This window comes from Sminthopsis crassicaudata, chromosome 3 (assembly GCF_048593235.1).
Source record: "Sminthopsis crassicaudata isolate SCR6 chromosome 3, ASM4859323v1, whole genome shotgun sequence".
Classification (NCBI taxonomy): Eukaryota; Metazoa; Chordata; class Mammalia; order Dasyuromorphia; family Dasyuridae; genus Sminthopsis; species Sminthopsis crassicaudata.
The window spans coordinates 449,640,249-449,652,643 of record NC_133619.1 but is presented as its reverse complement, the minus strand read 5'-3'; the positions used below and the strand labels follow the sequence as shown (position 1 = coordinate 449,652,643).

The 12,395-nt window shown below is 34.2% G+C and overlaps 1 long non-coding RNA gene across 1 annotated transcript in view; it reads left to right on the top strand.

Moving 5' to 3' along the window:
* Window positions 1-11,227, top strand: part of LOC141559666 (uncharacterized) — an 84,845-nt gene extending 73,618 nt beyond the window's left edge. Inside the window, exon 2 of the long non-coding RNA XR_012487518.1 lies at window positions 9,204-11,227. This is a non-coding gene — a long non-coding RNA (uncharacterized LOC141559666). The remainder of the gene's footprint in view (window positions 1-9,203) is intronic.
* The last annotated feature ends 1,168 nt before the right edge of the window (window positions 11,228-12,395 follow it).

The following is a 12,395-nucleotide window of genomic DNA, read 5'->3' as shown; positions in this document are numbered from 1 at the left end:
TGATATATTTCAGGCTAGAAAATACAGGCTAGAAAAATTAAATAAATTTTAGTAATGTAATAGGAATAAATGCCTAAAATTAAAGTCAAAAAATCAATACCACAAATACTGTTTTGGATAAGGATGGTATAACTGGAAAATATGAAAAAAAAGTTTTAGCTTACTATATATTAGTAAGAGAACAAACAAGTTGAAATAGGTATATAAAAGGATGACCAGGTTGAATTAGATGAATGGAGTATAAGCCACATAATGATAAGTTGAAGAAATTAAGAATTCTTAGTCTATATAAAGGAAGATATAGAGGGAGATGATAAATTGGCTTCAAGATCTTGAAAGGCTACCATATGGAACAAGACATAGATTTATTTTGCTTATGTTCAGGTCAGAAGTTTGGATGGAAATTATAGAAAAGTAGGTTTGGGTTTCATTTTGAAGTATTTCTAACAATTAGTTTTGTTCTTATGCAGTAGGCTACATTTGAAAGTGGGGGGATTTCCCCAAAATTAGAAGTCTTCAAGTTATTAGAGATTTTATCATCCAAATATGGATTGAGGTAGATGACTTCTCTAGATGCCTTACAAATCTTATATTATGTGTCCTTATACATTTTGAGACAAAATAATGTATTGAAATCAACGAAAAAAATTAAAGCAATGGAATCATGTTCTGTATATTTTTCAGGCATTTTGTGACTGTAAAGATAAAGGATTTTATAGAAAATTAACTATAAAAATCTTCTTTTTATGTTTTTAACAAGGCCATCCCTCAAATTTCCATAAACCAGTCTCATAAATATTTAATAGAGATAATAAAGCAAGTATATTTTTGGTAGTGGCAGACTTATCCTTGGCAAGTTACAAAGATAAAGAAATGCTGCCCTCAAAAAGATTACACTTGAGCAAGTTGTGGCATATGATTGTGAAGGAATACAACTGAGCTAAAAGGAAAAAAATCAGTTCATTGATTGTAGAATATGAATAGACTTCCATGAAATAATGAAGAGCAAAATGAGCAGAACTAAGAGAATGCACTGCAAGTACATTGCCTCTCTATGAGGAAGGACAATGTTTCATGATTAGTACTCTGAAGTGTTGTATTTGTCAGTTTGCAAGTCTTTCAAAGTTGCTTTTTCTCACAGTTTTAGTTATTATATAAACTATTCCACTGATTCTGCTCGCTTCACTTCACTCTGTTTGAGTTTATAAAAGTTTCCCCAGATTTACTGTGAAGTAGTCTATTCCATTATTTCTTATGGCAAAATTATATTCATATACCATAATTTGCACATTCTCCAAATAGTACAGCTTTTTACTATGCTCCTAGCTTCCTCTCTTGTGATTCCAAATTGTAAACGTAAAGCTCGAGCAGCCTGATGATATTTAGATATTTTTGAGTACCATTCTATGTGTCTTGATATAAAATCATTATCAGAAAAAAATTACTACAAATATTTTTCCCAATTAACTCTTTTGCTTCTAATTTTATCTAACTTGATTTTGTTTGTTTAAAAAACAATATTTTTCAGTTTTCTATAATAATTTTTTCCATTTTATCTCCCACAAGCCTTTCTACTCCCTTTAGGATCAAGAATACTTCCTATATCCATAATTGTGAAAGGACTAGCTCATGATGTAGCCATTTATATGTAGTGAGGAGATCAAATGTTTCCCATTCACTCATGGGTAGTAGTGCACAGTTACATATCAATTGAAGTACCACTATTTCGTAACTTTCCTGAAGTTTTCCTTGTCAGCATGCCATTCTAAATGGTTCTGGTCTTTCTTTGTGTTTTTCTTTGGCACAGTCAGGATAAATCTCTGGAAATTATTGATCAATTTTGTCCAACAGAGGAGCAGACATAGCAGGCAACAACATCAGAATCCACATGAACTTGCTATGTTGGGACTTGTAATAAAAATCCCACCAGATGGGTTTCCTTAAGTTCAGTGGTACCTCAAAAGCAAATCTCGGAAAGAAAGATTTCCATGGATGTCAGCTGGAAGGAAAGACAAAAAGCCCTGATATGGTTAAATGTTAATTTAAAGGGAGATGTCTGTAAAAAACTATAAACAAAACTCAAATCTTTCTTAGATGTCTATAGGTACCCATTGTATCATGCCATCATCATCTGTCATTTTACCCATTATAATCATCTATTCTCTGATCTTCTTAGAAGAGGGCCACGCAACATGCACAAAAAAAAAAGCTTGTGGAGGTCCACTTATACTCCAATATATTGAAATATGAAGGATTGATAAACATACCTCAACAAAGTTACCTTCTACACATTTTATATGAGACACTAATACAGTGAAATTGATCCAGTGTTACATATAATTATCCTTGAGAACATTAAATAAAATGTGTAGAAAGATGATGTTTGAGGATGATCACAGAAATGACAGATATCAAATAGCAATAAGGTGGCTCAGAATACACATTTGCAGAGGCTGAGATATTATGTCCAGATCCAGCAGAGTTCATCACTGAGATTTACATTTTTTTTAGGAGAAACTTACTCACATAGAGTAGGGTATAACGGTATCAGTTCTTTAACTGATGACATTGTAGCTCGTCCTCTGCTAGTAGAAAGACAGAGGAACTTAAAGGGCCTAGACATCTGGGACCCTGTATGGCTCATATGTGGCTTCCTGCAATAGAGAACATAATATAGGCAAACCTGGATCTTTTGAATTTAGAGCATGCCTAGAGAACAAATTGGGCTTATATGATCTGAGAACAGCTTTAGATAATAAGTCTACATAGTAGTTATTTATAATTTCTTTAATCTTTTTGCTCCTGTAAGTATAAAGTATTCTAATATTGTTTGTGTGGATATCTAAACATGCATGTGGTTATACATACATGTATATCCACATATATGTATGTTTAACCACACACACAAATATGCCAGCACATCTGTGAACATACTGCAATTGAACATAGTTAACTATATATAAATATGTTTGATATGCTTAACTAAATGTTTACATATATTATTTTATATATACATCTATGTGTGTTCAATTGTTAGATTTTCAGTGTAAGCATTTAAACAGGAATATTACATATTACCTTAGAAATCAGAAATAACATTAAATTGCAGCTTGATTTATTGTTTTACTAATTGTCTAGACTTAAGAAAGTGGTGGAGAAAATGTTACTAATGTAGATTAAACTTTAAAATGTGTTTCACACTTCTCTTCTCCCTTCCCCCCTTACAGGGATAGTCATTAAACATTAACCATATCATCCTTGGGTACTAGTTTAAGCGAAATAAAATGCAGCATAAAGGAAAGAGGGCAAAATTTTCTTATTGGGTGGAGGCCAAAACAGGAATCTAAATGGATAAATCCACAGAGACCATAGCTGTAGATTAATGATATGGGCATTAACATTAACAAAAGAGGTAGATTGGAAATGTTTTTAGCCCATTCCCTGAGAACCAAAAAAACATTCTACTACTATGTCTTTGCACAATCTCTTCCTTGTGCCTATCTTTAACTTTACCTCATTTAGCCCGGAGTTTCCTTCAAAGTTCATTTCAAATGATAGTCTTTATATAAATACACCTATCAGACTTACATGAACTGATACAAAATGAAATGAAAAGAGCAGAAATAGAACAGTGTATACAACAACAGCAATATTGTATGATAAACAACTATGAGACTTAGCTCTTCTCAGCAGGGCAATAGCAATTCTAAAAGAGTCATGGAAAAATCCTCTCCACACCTAGAAAAAGAATTGATGGAATCTGCATGAAGATCAAAGTATACTTACTATTTTTCATTTCTTTATTTTTTTCATATTTTTTTCCTTTTTCAAACTGTAATTGTTTTGTAAAGGATTTCTTCTTTTACAACATGACTAATATGGAAATAGTTTTTACATGATTGTACATATATAATTAGACCAAATTAAGGTGAGGAAAGCAAGTTAGGAGGAAATTTGGAACTCAAAATTTTATTTTAAAAAATAAAAAGCATCTTTACATGTAATTAAAAACATAAAGTACCATTTTAAAAATAATAAATGTCTTTCCTAATTCCCCTATTCTCCTCAGTGTTGTCCCCAATTCTGAAATTATATCATATTGATTTATCACAGTATGTATTTATCCTCCTGAAGAATCTAAGTTTCTTGAAGTTGAGTAGGGATGTCTTCATTTTTTTTAAACTGTATCCCCAATACCAAGCACAGTTTATGGAACACAGAAGTGATTTGAATGAACAACCCAACATGTAATGAGTTTTCAAGCTACAGTCACTGCATAGAATCCTTGGGGGACACAGAACTTCCCCATTCTACTCTTGCACTAATAACTCTTCATTCTTTTTAAAGTCAGAGAGCCCTTGATAACCACCATGGTAAGAAAAGTGTATTTTTAGTTTAAACTTTTTTTTTTTGTTTTTTATTGTTGTTTGTTTATTTTTCGCTAAGGCAATTGGGATTAGGTGACTTGCCCAGTGTCACACAGCTAGGAAGTATTAAGTGTCTGAGGTAGGATTTGAACTCAGATCCTCCTAACTTCAGGGGTGCTCTATCCACTATGGTATCTAGCTGCCTAAAATTTTTAGTTTAGTTCATATTTAAAATATTTAATATTTAAAATGACTATATATTAGGCCTTTTTTTCTTCTTTGTATTTCTTGCTGTTGGATTTTGTTAGTAATGTATAAAAATGCTGATGATTTATGTGGATTTATTTTATATCCCGCAACTTTGCTAAAGTTGTGGATTAATTCTAATAGCTTTTTAGTAGATTCTCTTCATCTGCAAAGAGTGATAATTTGCTTTCCTCCCCGTTACCTACTCTCATTCCTTTAATCTCTTTTTCATCTCTTATTGCCAAAATTAGTATTTCTAATACAAGATTGAATAGTGATGGTGATAGTGAGCAACCTTACTTCACTCCTAATTTTATTGGTTATGGTTACAGTTTATTCCCATTACATGTGATGCTTACTGGTGGTTTTAAATAGATGCTTCTGACTATTTTAAGGAAAAGTCCATTTATTTCTATACTCTCTAGTGTTTTTTATAGGAATGGGTGTGGGAGTTTTTCACAGGACAAAAATAATCAATAACTATAACAATCTAGTGTTTGACAAACCCAAAAGGCCCCAGCTTTTGGGATAAGAACTCACTATTTGACAAAAACTGCTGGAAAAATTGGAAACTAGTATGGCAGAAACTAGGCATTGACCCACACATAATACTGTATACCAAGATAAGATCAAAATGGGTTTGTGATCTAGATATAAAGAATGAGATTATAAATAAATTTGAAGAACATAGGATAGTTTATCTCTCAGACCTGTGGAGGAGAAAGGAATTTGTGACCAAATAAGAACTAGAGATCATTATTGATCACAAAATAGAAAATTTTGATTATATTAAGTTAAAAAAATTGTACAAATAAAACTAATACAGACAAGGTTAGAAGGGAAGCAATAAACTGGGAAAACATTTTTACTTTCAAATGTTCTGATAAGGGCCTCATTTTCAAAATATATAGAGAATTGACTCAAACTTATAAGAAATCAAGCCATTCTCCAATTGATAAATGGTCAAATGATATGAACAGACAATTTTTAGATGAAAAAATTGAAACTATTTCTAATCATATGAAAAAATGCTCAAAATCATTACTGATCAGAGAAATGCAAATTAAGACAACTCTGAGATACCACTACACACCTCTCAGTTTGACTAAGATGACAGGAAAAGATAATGACCAATGTTGGAGGGGATGTGGGAAAACTGGGACACCGATATCTTGTTGGTGGAATTGCGAATGAATCCAACCATTCTGGAAATCAATTTGGAATTATGCTCAAAAAAATTATCAAACTGTGCATAAACTTTGATCCATCAGTGTTACTACTGGGCTTATATCCTAAAGAGATCTTAAAGGAGGGAAAGGGACCCACATGTGCAAAAAATGTTTGTGGCAGTCTTCTTTGTAGTGGCTAGAAACTAGAAATTGAATGGATGTCCATCAATTGGAGAATGGCTGAATGAATTGTGGTATATGAAGGCTATGGAATATTATTGTTCTGTAAGAAATGACCAGCAAGATGATTTCAGAGAGTCCTGGAGAGACTTACATAAATTGATGCTGAGTGAAATGAGCAGAACCAGGAGATCATTATACATGGCAACAAGAAGATTATATGATTATCAAGTCTGATGGATGTGACTCTCTTCAACAAAGACACAATTCAAACCAGTTCCAATTGTTCAGTAATGAAATGAATCAGCTATACCCAAAGAGAGAACTGTGGGAAATGAGTATGGATCACCACATAGCATTTCCACTCTTTCTGTTATTGTTTGCTTGCATTTTTGTTTTCCTTCTCAAGTTTTATTCTTTCTAGATCTGATTTTTCTTGTGCAGCAAGATAACTGTATACTTATGTATACACATGTTGGATTTAACATATACTTTAACATATTTAACATGTATTAGACTACCTGCCATCTAGGGAAGGGGGTGGAGAGAAGGAGGGGAAAAGTTGGAACACAAGGTTTTGCAAGGGTCAATGTTGAAAAATTATCCATGCATATGTTTTGTAAATAAAAAACTATAATAAAATGTTTTTTAAAAAAAGAAATGACCCCTTTCCTTTTCTTTTAATTTCAGGGTTACTGTAAATCTCTCCCCTGCACCTGTCTCTCTTGTCCAATGTTGCCTCACTTCTCCCTACATTTTATGGGCCATTTCATGGTTGCAATGTGAGGAAAAGGTCCATATTATCAGAATTAATCTTTTGCTATAAAGAATCATATGCATAAAAGTATATGTTCAGCAAACTAGCAAAAAATATATAGTTGGTGGTGGTTGCAGGAACCCAAACCTCTATTTCTCATAGGTTCAGTATATCAATATTCACATCTTTTTGGGGGGGCCATTTTCTGGAAATTTATCCCACAAAAGTTGAAGATTGACTATACATGTATACATATAATTGTAGTATAAAGTGAAACAGAAGTAGCAAGCAAAGTTTTAAAAATGTGATTTTTGGTGTTTTTAAATGCCACAAACAGATGAAAATTATCTTAGAAGGATTGTTATTTAATTTAATTTAAAGCAAGAGAACATGGATTATAATCATGATAAAAAACCACTAAACTGTTTTTAATCCCTCAAATTTGGCCAAAATTCATTCAACTATCAGTTATCTTATATTGTTGATATAACATTTCTTAAGCAAAAGTATCGTAACTTAGTTTTGTAAAATGAGAAAACTGTGAGCACCCTATGCATTTTCAAAGTTAAGGAAAGAAATAATCTTACCTGATCATTCTTCTTTATCTTATTTATTCTGCAAGATGCATTGCCCACATATTCCTAGGCTGGATTAAAAAAAATAGCTTTGCACATCTTTACATATCTCAATGAATTTGAAATACCTTGTCAGAGTTTTTTCTCTGCATTAAATAAAATATTGTTCATTCTTTTCCTCTCTTCCCATTGCACTTTCTGATCTTTCCTTTGTCCTCTATTTTCCCCTTATCCCTTTCACCTTCTCTCACTTGCTCCATTCTCTTGATCCATCAGACACAACCCAGCCATCTGATACCTATACCTTAAAGTAATTTTGGACAGAAGCAAAATGCCCTGGAATCCTTAGTAAGCCGCTTCAGATCCAACTACTGAGCTCCAGTTAGGCTCCTATACAGTCAACAGTCTTTCAGGCAACCATCCTGGAAATTGAAAACCTGTTACAGTATCAGTGGAAGAACATGAGCCCTGCAACAAAATCATAGAAATAGAAAAGAAAATGTCCTTTCAGTGTTAAGTTAAGGCTCTACCAAAACAATTGAGAGAAAAGAAAGGCTCTGTGTGATCTCTATTGATGGGGCCCAAACTGACTGGCACTTATAAGCAGACTGGTTATTTTGCCTGTATTTGAGGGACTTTTCCCCTAAAGATTTGTCTATGAATTGTGTTATAGCACTCTGTTTTCTGACAAGTAGTACAAAGTGAAACTAGAAAATAATGCATATTTGACCTAGTTCCTCACAGAGTAACAACAGTCATAGAACTATTCCTTCCCAGCAGTGGCCTTTTCTTTGTTTTAGAGAACGGTGGTAGGTGTTGGCCCCATCCCCATGCCTGCACATCTCAGCTTTGTTTTTCCAGAATCACAGAAAATCTCATCTGACTCCTACTATCCCTTTCTGACACCCCTCCCCCAAAAGAAAGAACTTCCTTATTTCCTCTGATCACCTTTTTTGGCCCTCCTCTCACTTAGTGTCTATCCTTATTATCTTGCTCCTTTTCTGCTTTCCTTTCTATTTTTTTTTTTTCTTTAATAGGTAGGCTCTCTCCTTATGAAATTACAATGCTAGGATCTTTGAGAAGAAAATGTAAATATTAAAATATGTTACAAGTAAGTAGAATTACCAAAATATCTCTATGTTTTGGCCGAGGAAATACAATCCCTTTATAATATATTTTCTTGGACAAATTTGCTTTTTTCCACTATAAACAACAGTCAGAACAAAACAAATAAACAAAAAGTATGGTCTTCAAATAATTAAACAGTGATTCCTGCTTACTTTGGAATCTGAACTTTTCAAAGATGGTAGCTCCAATTCAATCTTGTAGGATAGATAGAAGTTAATCATACAGGAGAGGGTACTAGCAGTTTATCTGTACACATGTTATAATCCTTACAGTTAAAAATAAGCTTCTTGAGGTCAAAAAACAATGTCATTTTAATTAATGTATATGCAACATACCAAGTATATTGTAGACTCAGTTTTCAGGAAAATAGGTAACTGAATGAGAGGCAGTATGCTTTGGTGAATTAGCAAGATCCAAACTTGCAGCCAGGAAGACCTAGATTCAAGTTCAATTTTACCTCATACTGGATGTGTGACTGTGGGTAAGTCAATCACTCTCACAGGACTCCCAGGCAATTCTCAGTCTCTGAGCCACAGAGAAGTTGCTGATTTGTAGCAGTAGTTTCCCCACAAAATTATAGAGATAGATTTTTAAATAACACAAATTTGCTCTTCTCTTTCATATTTTATCCTTTTTGTTTTCTCTTTTTTTCCTTAGCTTTCTTCATTGTGGTTTTATTTTCAAAGCCCTCCCTCCCATTCACATAGTTTTTAGTTTCCTTACGTGGTTATTTCTGATCACTTGTTTTACTCTTTCCACTATCTCTTCTCTATTGCCTTAGCACTTCCGTATTCCTCTCCCTGGCTCATCGACCTGGTCCCAGTGCATCCAACTCCATAAGATTGGGACAAGGATCAGGAAGAGGGAATTTAACAATGGCAGAGCTGTGACAAGTTAATTCAACTCCTGCTGTTAAATTAACCAGCGTTCCAGCCGAGTTAACGCGTCACCCGGTTTCAAAAGGTTAAGCTCCAAGCTTAATCTTATTCATCATTATGAACTCTTCAAATTGGCTGAAATATTTAAAATTCAGCGAAATGAAAGGACCGCAGGAAACATTTAAGAGCCAACTGCCCTGTCTTCAAAAAAAAATGGAGGCATAATCGACAAAGATTAGGAAAGTAAGGCTACAGAATGGGTGAATGGAGACACTTGAGAACCAGTTTAGGGTGATTAATAAAAGGACATTGAAGACAAGGACATCTGTATCTTCTTACTATCTTGAAGAGATTCGGGTGTTTGAATGAAAGTTAATGGAGGACTCTTAGAAGGCTTGTCCTATCTCATCATAAGCAATAGACCAAAACTGAATGCTAATGAAAAGAGCGTGAACAGTGACACCCACTGAGTTCCACTCTCTCCTTTGGGTTCAGGGCACAGATGGGAGATAGGTCACACTGTGCCCCCTCCCCTACTTGTGACTGTCTAGAAGGGATAATCATATGCTCTATATTCAGACTTCTGAGGGGGGGCAGTTGTTCACACCTTGAGGTTTGAAACTAGGCACAGTAAGAACTGTTGGATGGCAACTAATAATTTTTTTTTTAATCCCATCATACTGTGGCAATTTTGCATTCTTTTCCTTCCTCTCCAAAGCAGAATTGGCCATTGACCAGCAGAATTCTTACACAGGGAAGAAAGGATTAATTCTCTCCATTGACTTCCCTATTAGCAGACATAAATTAATGATTATACAAAATGGCCCTTCACACTGAAAGAAAAAAGAAAAACAACTACTTCCTTTCCCCGTAGTTCTTTAAATTTCCCACTTTCCCACTTTGGACCAGCCTCACCTGACTTGCCCATCATGTCAATTAGCATCAGCATTTTCCCAGTCATAAACTCATAAACCTAGAGCAAACCATTTATTCACAAGCTCTTACAAAATTTACCTGCTCTGTGCCAAGCATGATGGCAGGCATTTGGGACAAACAACAACAAAAAAAAAATCTACTCTCAAGCAGCTTACCTTCTCCATTTCACACATCGAATCAGTTGTTCAATACTGTGAATTCTGACTACAGAATATTTTTAGAGTACAACTTTTCTTAGAATCTCTACAGCCTGTATTCTGTTTCAGTCTCTCATTATCTGTCACCTGGATTATCATAATAACAGATTAACTGACCTCTCCCTTCTCCAATATATTTTAAAACAGAATTATCTTCCTAACACATAAATCTCATTACATCAGTTCACTCAATGTTCAAATACATTCAATTGCTCCCAACAGCCTATAAAAGCAGCTGCTTGAGATTTGAAAAGGGAGATATTACTTCCAACTGGGAGTTTTGAAGACTTCATAGAAGAAGTAACACCTAAATTTGATCTTGAAGGAATGCAGGAAAGCGTGCTTTCCAAATATAAGGAACCTATAAGTAGCAGCATTTAGACAGAAGAAGACAGGACAAATTTTTTAAATGGTGATTAGCCCAATTTGTTTGGAAATTATGTTATATAAAGAGTCATAAATTTAGAGAAACCTGAAAATATAAAGTAAAAGTAGGTGAGAATTAGTATTACCTTTGTTTCAGAAAAGATAGATTATGTTGTCTCAAAGGCCTTCCTCTAACAGTAGTCTTAGTGGTTTATTCTTCAATCCAGAGTTCCTCCTTTTAACACAGACATTAGGCGGAAGGGAAGAAATGAGATCTCTCAGCTCCCCTCTAAATACCCAGGTTAATAAGAGACATCATAATATAGGTTTTTGTTTTATTTATTTGTCCTTCATTTATGAAAAACAATGAAATCACAAGTGAAGTCTTGTAAATTGAAGAAAAACAGAGTTGCCTCACACTCTCTTCCACAGTCATTAAAGTCCAGTGGCAGGACAAAAGTTAAGTTGACTGGCAATGACCCAGGATGCAATGATTAATCTTCGGGTCTTAGAACAAATTGTGCTCATCAGCTAACTCTATAGTGAAAGTCTGCACACACTTAGGATAGACATGCCCTAATTCAACAAGTGGTTTGAGGCTTATTACCCTCAACTCAGTTTAGTGAACCTAATGATTTAGTTTTACTAGGGTATGGCTGCTGTAAATGCTACATCTCTACAGAGAAGAGGTTTATTTAACATAGTAAGGAACATGGAAATGACATACTAAAAAACTTAGCTTCTTTACAAGTGCAGTTTGTGTCTGACTCCAGAGCTTCAATCAGTCCACAGACCCTTAAAATTCAAAGAATCAATTAGTGAAATCCCTGCCTTGTATAGAAGAATGAACTCAATAAGCATATGATCCAAGTCATTGTGCTAAGAACTTTACAAATATTACCTCATTTGATCTTCACAACAATCTGGGAAGCAGATGCTATTATTAAACCCATTTTATAGTAGAGAAAACTGAGACAGAGAAAGATTAAGTTATACAGCTAGTAAATGTCTGAGGCTGCACTTGAACTCAGGTTTTCCTGACTCCATACCCAACACTCTCTCCACTGAGGAAAATAATTTTCAGCATGTTCTATGATGATACAAGTCCAGCATTTTCAACTTTGTACTCACCATTGACTGTATGAATAGCTCCAGTAGCTGGCAGCAGTTTCTATCATCCATGCCTAGCCTAATTCTTGCTCTTTCTCAAGATAGTTCTGGATCTCAGTGCTTGGCACATAGTAGGTGCTTAAGAAATGTTGACTGATTGTCTCTACCTCTGGGTACTCCAGACTTCTCACATGATATCCCAAGTCACATTTTACACAATCATGGTCTGTCAATCAGGAAATTTTACTGAAGACTTCATATACATACTTTTTAGCATGTATGAACAGGAAGGGAAAACTGGTCCAATTCCCAGTGGTGTATGCCCATTACATTAAGATAACAATTTTATGTTTATATTTTGTTAAGAAATGTATAGTCATATAGACTAGCATTAAATTAGTTCACATTCTAACTCCAACATAATCACAAATCTGGCCTGTTCCCATGGGGCAGTTTTATAATTTTTAAAAAATTAATATATCTTTT